The 13,776-nt window shown below is 43.2% G+C and overlaps 1 long non-coding RNA gene across 1 annotated transcript; it reads right to left on the bottom strand.

The window, feature by feature from the left end:
- Nucleotides 1-2,216: 2,216 nt before the first annotated feature.
- LOC119975476 lies at nucleotides 2,217-12,323 on the bottom strand. The gene is made up of 3 exons (XR_005462771.1): nucleotides 12,244-12,323; nucleotides 11,973-12,149; nucleotides 2,217-2,659 (listed from the first exon to the last, which is right to left on the bottom strand). It is a non-coding gene; the product is annotated as an uncharacterized LOC119975476 (long non-coding RNA).
- Between the last annotated feature and the right edge of the window lie 1,453 nt (nucleotides 12,324-13,776).

The raw sequence follows: 13,776 nt of genomic DNA, 5'->3' as shown, positions 1-13,776 counted from the left end.
GTTAGCTAGACATGGGTGTGCAACAATGAATTCCCTTATGATTTTCAGTTCTTCAATACTGGGCCAGAATTTTCTGTTGTTTGGGCAGGTGGGTGCCTGATCTGAGAGTACCTAAATGTATCTGAGACTACATTGAGCACACTTCCCAAGGTCATACCGTCCTTGCGTGATATCTGGGTGGCAGGCGCATGTGCAACTCGGAAGCATGCTGACCGACAACCAAGAAGCCAGCTTAAATTAATTAAACAGCAGTAAATTGGGATTTTACACTGCCCACCTGCCTTTACGGCTTGCAGGCCAATTGGCAAGGCAGCATATATGTTTACGATACAACCTTCATCCAGGGAAGGATGAAAGATCAGGGCTCAAATAAAATAAAATAGGGGCTGGTTTAGCACACTGGGCTAAATCACTGGCTTTTAAAGCAGACCAAGCACGCCAGCAGCACGGTTCAATTCCCGTACCAGCCTCCCCGACCAGGCGCCGGATTGTGGCGACTAGGGGCTTTTCACAGTAACTTCACTGAAGCCTACTTGTGACAATAAGTGATTTTCATTTCCATTTTTCATTTTTCAAATTAACTAATGTGTCTGGGGACTGAGCTCGGATGGTGCTGCCTAGAGACCTGTGGCAAATTTTCCACTGATATTTATCTGTTGCGGGTCAGTAACTCCCTTCGAATGCTCCACAGCAGCTGTCCCCCCTGAAGGAACTCATTGGATCACCAGCCCGTACTGTCCCTTTTCTGAGCGCCTGCCCTCTTCCCGGCCTTCCTGGCAGTGCTCAGCCTTTCACTGAGCAAGTTTTGTGCCAGGTAGCCATTAATTGAACATCCAGCATAATTTTGCGTTAACAATGCGATCCTGGGCGGGTTTCATATCCACTTCAGCCAGTACTGACTTCAGGCCATATACTCCAATTTCTTTAAAGATAGACTGGGTTAACTCCAGGCGTGGCAATGAGGCAAAACATACAGGACATTAAGTATTCTTGAGATACTTGGCACAATTAGTACTATTATTGCTCATTAGATTTAAACAAATGAATAACATAAATAGATGAGACCACTTCAGGAGGCAATCATCTGACACAGCCGCAAATCAGAGTTTCTCTACCCTCTCCTCACATGCAGACAGTGACTGACTTCCCTCATTGTCTTCTGCTGCTTGACTCACTCCTAAATGTCTGAGTTCTGGGTTTTTAACATGAACTTCTTGGAATAAGAGAAGCTCCCAACATCAATTGCAAAAGGTCTCTGAAAAACCCGGCATGATTATTGAATTCACATTATTTGGGTTTCAGAGATACTTCTTCTGAATATGAAGAATATTCTTCTGTCCACAAATCCACATTCAGAATGAGGCTATCTTAGGAGATTCTTTTTAGGAAAACCCTTTTGCTGTAATAAGCAATGCATTTTCACATAATTGGCATCCAAGTCCTTTCTGGAAAAAAATATTAATACATGCGGTATCATGATAATTTCTCGCACTTACAAGCTAGTCTCCAGGGTATCTGTCCTGGTATGTGGGACAGGATAGTGTTTGAAGCAATATGCTATGGTGCATCCCCATTCTCTGGTACTCTCTCTAACCCTCTCCACCTTTAACTTCAGTCCTCAGCCCAGCTCAAAGATGACTGCTGTGACCATGATTTTGATGACATCATTGAGCGTTTCCATTACTGTTCAAAATCCACTCTGATTTGCAAAGTGCCTGGGACATTTGTTACATTAAAGGTGCAATGTAAATGCAATTTGTTTTAATTTTAAAAATGTGTGAATGATTGTATCAAAACTGTTATGTTATTAAATACGGTCATATGCATAGTAAATTCCATTATTCCACAACATATGTGGGGTAGTGCATGCATGTTAGAAGTGAGAAAAGCATTAAATTATGAAACTCTTGCAGCAACTGACTGCCTCCAAGCAGAACACTGAGCAGTGAGTATAAATAACTTGTATTTCCAACATCAGTTAGCAACGGGTGCACAGAGATTCTGGAAAACTGCTGAAGATCCAGTAATTCTCCGTGACAGGGGCAACCAATTTGGGGGCGACTAGCATATTTGGAACAGAATGCGAAACTTCAAATGGTGTCTTGTCAACTTGTGAAAGGTGAAACATGCTCCTTACTGTCATATTCCCAAATAAGATGACTGAAACGTTAGACACTGAAGAAATGTTTTTATTAAGTTTCAGAAAGGTGCTCATAAGCCTGCAAGTTCACCCAGTGACAGGAAATCCTGTGAAGTTATCAATGATCTCTGTTACAGGCACCTGGAGGTGAAGGTGGAGCTCAAAGACATGCTTGATGTTGAGATGTCCAAGGTTGACGCAGGCACTTCAAGCTTCTTGGCGAACCCTCTGACTGAAAGCAAGCTAAGGATGTTTTCTGTCACATTTTATTGTCCAGTTTCTACTGGCAATAATCTATGGACCACTCACAAGTAAAACCTTGAACAGTTGTGTTGTACGCTGCACTGATGCTGAGCTTTATTTCGCAGGATGGTGCAAATAGAAATCTTGTGCGCACAGGCACTTTTAGAACACAGCTCAAGGACAGGAAGAGCTGCAACAACTACGTAAGCACTACATTTAGGCCAGGTGTCTGTTGTATTCTGCAGATTGCAGATCAATACGTTTTCAGTTTCGCTGCTGCAGTGAGGAAAAAAATATATATTTGCCACATCCTCAGAGTCTGTTACAGTGAAAAAGAAAGCTGTATAGTATTCATCTCTATTTGACATTTGACTTGGTAAATTATATCCACAGTATCTAACTCCCAGGAAGGTAATTTGACACACAAAGGCCCTTCCTGGGCTCATCCACTGAAACAGATCTCACTGATGAAGTAAATGGCTGCAATTCCAATGTAATACAATCTAATATAGAATATAAAGATAAAATCAATCAAGTGCAGGAACCATGAATGAACATGACGTTAGCCATATTCTTATTCTTTTTTCAAAATAAATTTTATGTTAAACCAGAGAATAGAGAATAACAGGTAATAACTAGGTGGAATATAGATGCATGCAGGAAGGTTAAGAACATAGGAGATAAGTAACAGATTTTGACCCAGAATATCCCAGAATATATACTGCTGTAATTTAGGTGGAGGTGTGTCAAAAATCCCATTTATTCACAGAAAAAAATCAGTCCCCGTTATATCTTCATAACTCTGCAAATGCTAAATTTTCCAAAACCCAGAAGGCGGAGGCACATTGTTATTAGGGTGAGCTGTGTTAAGGCAGCTCCCTGACACACTCCTGCCTCCAAGAGAATTTTCTAGAGGCAACAGGGGAAGAAAGGCAGCAACCTACTCAAACAAGGTAGGCAGCTAATCATGACACTTTTGGGCCTGATTAAAGGCCATCTTCTAATGGAGAAAGACTTTTTCCACCATCAGAGTGGACCTGCCCACCACGTGTACAACCTGCCTTCATTCCAGAGGTGGCTTCCTGTTGATAGGTTGAAAGGCCATTGATAAATCCTTTAAATATCTCCTTCCGGAGCCATAGTGATGGATCCTCCTCTAAGATGAAGATCTGGCATCTGGAGCCGCAGTCACTTAAAGAAATTGTAGCAGCCTTCAAAGGGAGCTTCTATTTTGGGGTGCCAAGATGTTTCCTACCTATGCCCCGCGCTCCCAGTGGGGCTGCTGAATGCCCACAGCCTCGGGAATGCCAATTGTCCCTCCTGTCAGTGCACCCAGCCTGCTGTCCCTTATTTGGAAAAGGATGTTAATTAGCCACCTCTGGGAAAATCGCACAGGTCAATGAGACTCAGGTACCATCAGGATCATGATGTGGCGATGCCGGCGTTGGACTGGAGTGAACACAGTGAGAAGTCTTACAACACCAGATTGAAGTCCAACAGGTTTGTTTTGAATCACTAGCTTTCGGAGCACTGCCCCTTCCTCAGAGTCATGGCATGCATACGCTTCCAACATTCGGAAAATTCAGCCCAATGTCACCACAGCCGCAAATCTGTGGAAATTCAGGACCCTTGGTTGATCTCAAAAAATACAATTTGAAAGCACTGGAGAATATAATTAGGGAGTGGGGGATCATGCCCCTATGCAAAGGAAAGCTGTCAGCTGTACTTTGTCGTGTGACGTGCAATTTCACAATATATGCTTGACTCCGAATATAATTTTAAATAGGCTACAATGTAGTGTAGTTATATAGCACCTTTGGCATAATGCATCACCCCAAGGTGTTTCACAGGAGCATTGTAAAACAAAACATGACACTGAGCCACAGAAGGATATATGAGATGAGATGACCAAAAGCTTGGATGACAAAACAGGTTTCCAGACTACCTTAAAGGAGAGAAGCGAGGTAGGGAGGTGGGAGGTTGTAGGGAGGGAATTCCAAACACGGGGCCTTGACAACTGAAGGCATGACCACCAATAGTGGAACAATTAAAAACAGGGATGCCCAAGAATTAGCTGCGCTGGAAGAGGTTACAGAGATACGGAGAGAAAAGTGAGGTCATAGGGGGATATAAAAACAAGGGTAGGAATTTTGAATCAAAGTGTTGCTTAATGAGAGCCAATATAGATTAGTGAGCATAGATGCAGTGTGAATTAAGACATGAACAGCAAAGTTTTGGATGACTTCAAGTTTATAGAGATCATAGAATCCCTACAGTGCAGAAGAAGGCCTATTGGCCCATCGAGTATGCACTGACCCTTGGAAAGAGCACTCTACTTAAGACCACATCTCCACCTTATCCCCATAACACAGTAACCCCACCTAACATTTTTGAGGGGCAATTTAGCATGGCCAATCCACCTAACCTACACATCTTTGGACTGTGGGAGGAAACCCACGCAGAAACAGGGAGGAAGGGCAAATTCCACACAGACAGTCATCCGAGGTTGGAATTGAACCTGGGAACCTGGAGCTATGAGACAGCAGTGCTAACCACTGTGCCACCATACCACCCATAAAGTGTGATACCTGCAAGGGGTGTATTGGATTAATCACGTCAAGAGTATTAGACTGAAAACGTATGAAAAGAAATTCTAACTTCTGCTGAAAGAATCACACAAGATTTCAAATTAAAACTTTGCTAAAAGCAACAAAGGCAACACTATTTCAATAAGCAAGCTATATTTTAAATTGTGGAAAGAAATTCCCAATTAACTTTTAAAATAACCCAAAATCTCCCTCTATATTTATATTTTATTTTGTCGCCTAAATAAACACTAAATTCTACAAGAACCAGATTAAAATTATTCTGAGTTTCTTTTTCCTTTTCCATCTGGGTAACGTCTTATGCCAAAGCAGACTTTCATGATTTACCATTGTGATCGCTCGTTCCAGGCAAAACTAGACAAATCTACCAAGTTCATTTAAATATTAATGGCCTTGGTCTGTTTAATCTGAGCGTCTGTTACCACCCATATTTTATGTGGTAGGCAAGAGGGATTTTCTGTCTCCAATTGCGGCATGGTGGCACAGTGGTTAGCACTGCTGCCTCAGCTTCAGGGACCCGGGTTCAATTCCGGCCTCGGGTGACTGTCTGTGTGGATTTTGCACTTTCTGCCCGTTAAGTTGCATGGGCAACTTAAAATTCAAAGCTGCACGGGTTGCCTCGGGTGCTCCGGTTTACTCCCACAGTCCAAATATGCATATTAGGTAAATTGACCATGTTGAATTGTCTTTACGGGGATATGATGGAGGCAAGGCTTAAGTAGGGTGCTTTTTCCAAGGGCCGGTGCAGACTCAATGGGCCGAGAGACCTTCTGCACTGTAAATTCTATGATTCAATAATTCTGCTTTCTCCCTCTTGGATCATGCAGACTGACCCTACCTGTGAATTTGAGTGCTATTTTTAGGAAAACCTGTATACTGATCAAACAATGGTTTTCTATGGACTCTTTCTCTCATAACTCATCTCCATGGCAATGTGAATCACATGAGCCTGGCGTCCAGGTGGAAATGCTAATCAACAAACGTATAGACCCTCAACTCCATTCTATTTTAGAACTAAATTGATAGTTTAAAGCATAACTCCTTACGAAACCTAATATTCCTAATGTATCCCTTGAAATTTAATAGTTCATCCATATTAGCACAGCTGTAATCTGCACATTCTTCCTGGTAAAACAGCCTGGGCCTGAATTTTGCGCATTATTTCCAACCTGGAAGAATGTGTAATTGCGTGAGCAGAGATCAGGTGCACCTCCTAATGTTATTGTGCACTCATGCAATATTTCTGTCGGCAGGCACACATGAAAATCGGCAGCTCACTTGCCGACAATTAAACAGCTGGTTAAGGGATTTAAAAAGACAACAGCTTTGAATTTTAAGTTGCCCATGTGATTTCTAGGTTGCCACATGGACAAAACTGACAGGTAGCCAGCATGTTTTTTTCACTTTCTCATCCACAGGCAGGATAAAAAGCAGCTGGAGCATTGGCTGTGAGAGTTGGTAAGAATTCAGGTGAGAGTTTTCTGTTACTTTAGCTTTGAGATTTCAAACCTTTTTCTCCAAAGTAATTGAAATGAAATGAAAATTGCTTATTGTGACAAGTAGGCTTCAAATGAAGTTACTGTGAAAAGCCCCTAGTCGCCACATTCCAGCACCTGTCCGGCACCTGCTGGTATGGGAATTGAACTGTGCTGCTGGCCTGCCTTGGTTTGCTTTAAAAGCCAGTGATTTAGCCCTGTGTCTTATTCTTTTTTTATATAAATTTAGAATACCCAATAAATTTTTTCGAATTAAGGAGCAATTTAGCGTGGCCAATCCACCTAACCTGCACATCTTTGGGTTGTGGGGGCGAAACCCACGCAAACACGGGAAGATTGTGCAAACTCCACACGGACAGTGACCCCGAGCCAGGATCGAACCTGGGACCATGAGGCAGTAGGGCTAACCCACTGTACCACCGTGCTGCCCCTTGTTAGTCGTGTTCTGAGGACTCTTTTCTTTTGTCAACCCTTTTGAGCATTTCTGCCCTTTGCAGCCATCAGTGCACGGGGCTGTGCGATCTGAATTTCAGATGCTCCACTGGGGGCATCTTCACTGAGGAGGAAGAGTGGGTAGAGGGTGCCAGGAGTCCAAAGGCAGCATCAAAGCGAGAGATCTTTGGAAGGATAAGTGTAGGTACAGGGTGAAGTGGGGTTTGGGGGTGAGGGGGGGGGGGGGGGGGGGGGGGGGGGGGTTCAGCGATGATACCTCTTAAAACTGAATAGTTAGCATGCCACAAGAGTAGTTTTACATAAGTTATTTTATTAAGGATTGAGATAAATTAAACATGTGTTTTTAGGACATAGCATTAATAGGTAATTAAATGGGATTTAGTATAGCTAACTTGATGAAAACTTAGAACATTACAGCGCAGTACAGGCCCTTCGGCCCTCGATGTTGCGCCGACCGTGAAACGCCTCTAAAGCCCATTTACACTATTCCCTTATCGTCCATATGTCTATCCAATGACCATTTGAATGCGTTTAGTGTTGGCATATCCACTACTGTTGCAGGCAGGGCATTCCACGCCCTTACTAATCTCTCAGTAAAGAACCTACCTCTGACATCTGTCCTATATCTATCTCACCTCAATTTAAAGCTATGTCCCCTTGCACTAGACATCACAATCGGAGGAAAAAGGCTCTCACTGTCCACCCTATCTAATCCCCTGGTCATCTTGTATGCCTCAATTAAGTCACCTCTTAACCTTCTTCTCTCTAACGAAATCAGCCTCAAGTCCCTCAGCCTTTCCTCATAAGTTCTTCCCTCCATACCAGGCAACATCCTGGTAAATCTCCTCTGCACCCTTTCCAATGCTTCCACATCCTTCCTATAATGCGGCGACCAGAACTGCACATAATACTTCAAATGAGGCCGCACCAGAGTTTTGTACAACTGCAACATGGCTCCGAAACTCAATTCCTCTACCGATAAAAGCTAACACACCGTACGTCTTCTTAACAACCCTCTCAACCTGGGTGGCAACTTTCAGGGATCTATGTACATGGGCACCAAGATTTCTCTGCTCATCCGCACTACCACGAATTTTACCATTAGCCCAGTACTCTGTCTTTCTGTTATTCCTTCCAAAATGAATCACCTCACACTTTTCTGCATTAAACTCCATTTGCCATCTGTCAGCCCAGCTCTGCAGCTTATCTATGTCCCTCTGTAACTTGTAACATCCTTCCACACTGTCCACAACTCCACCGACTTTCGTGTCATCTGCACATTTACTCACCCATCCTTCTACGCCCTCCTCCAGGTCATTTATAAAAATGACAAACAGCAGTGGCCCCAAAACAGATCCTTGTGGTACACCACTAGTAACTGGACTCCAGTCTGAACATTTCCCATCACACACCACCCTTTGTCTTCTTCCGGCTAGCCAATTTCTGATCCAAACTGCTAAATCACCCTGAATCCCATGCCTCCGTATTTTCTGCAATAGCTTACCGTGGGGAACCTTATCAAACGCTTTACTGAAATCCATATACACCACATCAACTTCTTTACCCTCATCCACCTGTTTGGTCACCTTCTCAAAGAAGAAGGTTTGTGAGGCACGACCTACCCTTCACAAAACCATGCTGAGTATCTCTGATCAAATTATTCCTTTCCAGATGATTATACATCTGATCTCTTATAAACCTTTCCAAGACTTTGCCCACAATAGAAGTAAGGCTCACTGGTCTATAGTTACCGTAATTGTCTCTACTCCCCTTCTTGAACAAGGGGACAACATTTGCTATCCTCCAGTCTACTGGCACTATTACTGTAGACAAAGATGACTTAAAGATCAAAGCCAAAGGCACAGCAATTTCCTCCCGAGCTTCCCAGAGAATCCTAGGATAAATCCCATCCAGCCCTGGGGACTTATCTATTTTAACACTTTCCAGAATCGCTAACACCTCCGCCTTATGAACCTCAAGCCCTTTAGTCTAGTAGCCTGTAAATCAATATTCTCCTCGACAACATTGTCCTTTTCCTGTGTGAATACAGACGAAAAATACTCATTTAGCACCTCTCCTATCTCCTCGGACTCCACGCACAACTTCCCACTACTGTCCTTGACTGGCCCTACTCTTACCCTAGTCATACTTTTATTCCTGACATATCTATAGAGGTCTATCTATAGAGAAAAAGGACATTACTTCTGACATCTGGTCTTTGTGAAACAATTCAGGGTGCTGGTTCTGTTGTTCTGTTTCTCACAAATAGTCAGCGCAATCTGCTGAGATTGTACACAGCTGTCAGGATGAGGATCAATCATGCAATGTTTGCGATTCTATTGGGTGAAATTTAAACACTGCTTGCAATTCTATCGGATAAGTTTAAAAGTAGCAACTTCAGGGACTGGATCACATCCAACTGGGGTTGGCTATTGATTTTTGAACGTTGTATAAGTACTGTGTTCTGGTCTTTGTTCAGCAGAACAGGTCTTGGCAGATATCCAGTCTGTTATCTGTGTACACGTAACAAGCTTGATTGAATAAGCCATCTTGTCCAGGTTGTCGTGTTTGTTTCCCTCTGTACTAAGCTGAGCCACAGGGAATAACCCCACACGGAAGATGAAACTGCTCCTACATCACGGGGAGTGGAGGATCAGCAGGCAGAATAAGGCAGTTGAACCACAGATAGGTAGCACAGTAGCACAGTGGTTAGCACTGTTGCTTCACAGAGCCAGGGTCCCAGGTTCGATTCCTGGCTTGGGTCACTGTCTGTGCGGAGTCTGCATGTTCTCCCCGTGTCTGCGTGGGCTTCCTCCCGCTGCTCCGGTTTCCTCCCAGAAGTCCCAAAAGACGTGCTGTTAGGTGAATTGGACATTCTGAATTCTCCCTCTGTGTACCCGAACAGGCGCCAGAATGTGGCGACTCGGGGATTTTCACAGAAACTTAATAGCAGTGTTAATGTAAGCTTACGTGTGACAATAAAGATGATTATTATTATTAAAATGCACACCCTGAACTTTACAAACAAAGGCATAAAATAAAAAAGTACGGCAGTTAAATGTTTATTAATGCTAGTAGGGCCTCAGATAATATATTACTTAAGAATTCTCGGCAACACATTTTAAGAAATATGTCAAGGTCTTAAGCTCGTAAGAAGAGACCTATTAGAATGAAACAATGATGAGTTATATGGAGAGACTGGAAAAACTAAGGTTGTTGTACTTACGAGCAGAAAAGGATAAGAAAGAATTTGATAGAGTTAAGAAGAAGAAAATGTATCCATAATAAGAGTCGGTAACCCAGGAATATAGATTTAAGGTAATTACGGTAGTTGGCAAATGGACTAGATAGTGATCAGGAAAAAATATATTGCAGTGTGTTCTTATGATCTTAAATGCACTGCCTAAAAGAGTGGTGACATTTGATTTATTAACAACTTTTTAAGAAGAATTTGGTTGACGGCAGCATGGTGGCGCAGTGGTTACCCTTGCTGTCTCATGGTGCCGGGGACCCGGGTTCGATCCCAGTCCCGGGTCACTGACTGTGTGGAGTTTGCACATGCTCCCCGTGTCTGCGTAGGTTTCACTCCCTCGCAAAGAAGTGCAGAATAGGTGAATTGGCCACGCCCCTTAATTAGAAAAAAAAATGAATTCAGCACTTTAAATTTAAAAAAAATTATTTGTTTGTATACTTGGGGAGGAACATGTTGCAAGGCAATGGGAAAAGAGTTGCAGAGTGAAACTAAATAAGTAGCTCTTTGAAAGAACTGACAGAGATACAATAATCTAAATGGCCTCCTATACATCACTCATTTACACATTCCATCCCCCTCTGCATTGCTGCTGAAAAGGTTACCAGGACATGCCACGTCCATTAGAGGAAAAAGCACATTCCCAGTGGCTCTGTCAGCATCTCCAGTGCACCATCCAAAGACCTGCAGCCTGACATCTTGTCAACAGAATATGAAAAATAAATTCTAGTAGCTGCCATATGCATTAGTGCTTTTGAGAGGTGAGCGATGCCATTAGATATTGTGAAAGCCCTACTGGATTTTCCACCTTCCAAATCAAAGAGAAGCCTACAGAAAATGTGATTAGCTTAAGTTGCCTGTCTGAAAACACAGAGAGATCAGGCCTCTCACTGATATCATCGAGCACTTAAATAAAACTGTCCTCCTTACACAAAAGTTAACCTCAATGCTTCACCTGTTGATGTTACAATCTTTGGCAGGAACAACAGGGAAGAGTGGCCTAACCAAGAGCCCTCATGTGTAAAGTAAGGATACAAATGAAAGATGTACAAACTCTAAAGTGTAAGAACTCCATTCTAGCCAGATGAAGTCAGATTGTCCAATTCAGAATATTCTGAAAGGTTTCTGTTTTGTCAAATATGCATCTTCTGATTGTGATTCTCTTTTTGAAATGGGAGAACTTCCTTTGTGGGCCACTATAGTCAGGCTCAATTTCATCTGATTTCTGGAGTTCTCCACAGACTTAAACTGATTTGAATTAATCACCGAGAAGGTTTCCCCCCCAAGACATGTACAGCAAATAGCAGTGACATCATGTTCAGGGCAAATTAAGCCTATAAATAAATGTAAATTGTAATGGAGTTTGTATTAGGGCTATAGTTTAGATGTCCTGGCAACACTAAGCTTGTTTCTATATCGGGGAATCATGGGGTTCAATCCTGATAAATGTGAGCACGTTGAAGCAGCAGCTTTTTTCTGCTGGGCTACTGAGCAAGTGTCCACTCCAATTGATTGTGTCTACTTTCCATGGTCAGAATATTTTTGCTTCAAATTTAGATAAATTGGGGGTCATTTTAGTGAGGGGATTCCCAGCTAGCATGGACTAACAATATAGTTGTCTCTTCACTGCCACCTGTCCGGGACTCAGTTGAACCTTTATGAATCATAGGAAGATTGCGTCTTGGATTTTAAAAAAATCTTGTGCCATCAATTAACAGAATACTTAATTATATTGGCCCTGAGATTTCATGTGATTTCTCGGAGTTTAAACTCAACCAACTCACCTGACTGAACCGAAGGTAATTTTCATCCTCCAATTAAGTAACTCAGATTTCCAAATGTGAGTTAGCCCCTGTGATATTAGTCCTTGCAGCCCTCTCCGTATTGCTTATTTAAATATATGATTCCAAGGGCCTGTGGCTTTGCAGCTAGGAATGTTCAGGTTTTCTTCTTGCAATGCACTGGGGAAAAATTAGAATGAGAAACATAGGGGGCTGGATTCTCCATTTCAGCAGCTTAGTGTCGGCACAAACTGAGAATTTGCGGGTGACTTACAATGTCAAAATCGTGTCCGAACCCTCATCGATGCCGGGACTGGTGCGGGGCGAGCAGCGGTGCCTTGTGAAACACCTAGCTCCTACGCCGAAAATGGCCGGGTCCATGGCCACGCATACGCACGGCGATGACCTGCAGCGGTCGCTCTGTGCAACATGGCACCGGCCATGCACAGATCCAACCCACCATCCGTGACCCCACAGGCCAGCCCCTGGCCACCCCTACCAGTTTCCCCAGCCCTCACGGATGCCTCCCCAGCCAGCGGATCCTGGCTGAGTGTGGCAGTGCTGGACACACATGAAGAATAAAGATAGATCCTACACTTTGGATTAGTTGGTATTTATTACTCTTTCTGACTTGTGATCAATAAATCATAATAGGTTTTGTGAATATGCTTTTTATGTGAAATAATAGGTTCTGTCTTAGAAATTGTTGATATTGTTTAATGCTACTCAGCTACACAGACTCTTTCAGGAGACTAACCTACAGGATTTTTGTAATATATAACGATATCATCTTATGAGCAGGTGGGGGTGGGTTAATTAACTCAAAGGGTAGTTAATTTGAACACATTCAAAACACAGGTGGGTCACAACTTTGCCCCCTTTGCATTCATACAATAAAGGAGGGAGAGATTTACAGGGCAAAGACCACAGAGGAAAGTATAATTGTTTCACATGGATTCCAAAGTCCTGAATCAAAGTCCAATGAGATAGCCCTTCCGCAGAGGTCAGCGGGTTGAAAACTGATGCTGGTTGATTCACTTTTCTGCTGGCATTGACTTCACAGGATGAGGTAGGCATGCGGAGATTAATTAGACTGGAAAGAGATAGTGCAGAGTTTCCAGTATACATAGTGTAGATGGGGCAAGATAATCGAACTTGGGCAGAGAGTTCTTTTTCTATTATGTGGTTTATAGGATGGCAAACAATAGACAGCTTTCAGCTCCATAAGGCAACATTACTGGTTTCACAAACTAGAAGTCCATGTGACATGATTCCCACCTCTTGATTTTGGGTGCGATTCAATGGACAAATCTCAAGGTGTCATTTTGGGAGCATTTGGCGGGGTGCTTTACGATGTCTGCGTTGGTGAAATCGCAGCCGTATTCACAGAACTTAGTGCCGAAATGAACCTCCACGAGATTCTTGACGTCACTGGGTCCCTCTCTGTCTGATCCACCTGACTCGTGCCTCAGCTTCTCGCTGCTAACAAGAGGGAGCTGCTTTTAAACAATACCTCACCACTCACTCCCAGTCAACACACAAGCATGGCAGCCACCAGACCTGCTCCTCACTTTGGTGATGCCGACCTGGCCAAGTTTCTCAAAGCAGAGGCAGGCTACCTGGTTTTCCCGAGGGGGTTGGAGGATCAGAAACAGGTTCAGCAATACTACCTGGGAGGCAATGGCAGCTGCTGTCAGGTTGGGCAGCATGACTAGGAGAATCAGTGTCCAATGTTGGAAGCAAACCAACAGTTTTCACTGAGCTGCATCAGTTCCACCTGCCACCAATCAAATTCCCGAATTTCCCA

The sequence above is a fragment of the Scyliorhinus canicula genome, chromosome 13 (genome assembly GCF_902713615.1).
Source record: "Scyliorhinus canicula chromosome 13, sScyCan1.1, whole genome shotgun sequence".
Taxonomy (NCBI): Eukaryota; Metazoa; Chordata; class Chondrichthyes; order Carcharhiniformes; family Scyliorhinidae; genus Scyliorhinus; species Scyliorhinus canicula.
This window is presented reverse-complemented; position numbering and strand designations above follow the sequence as displayed.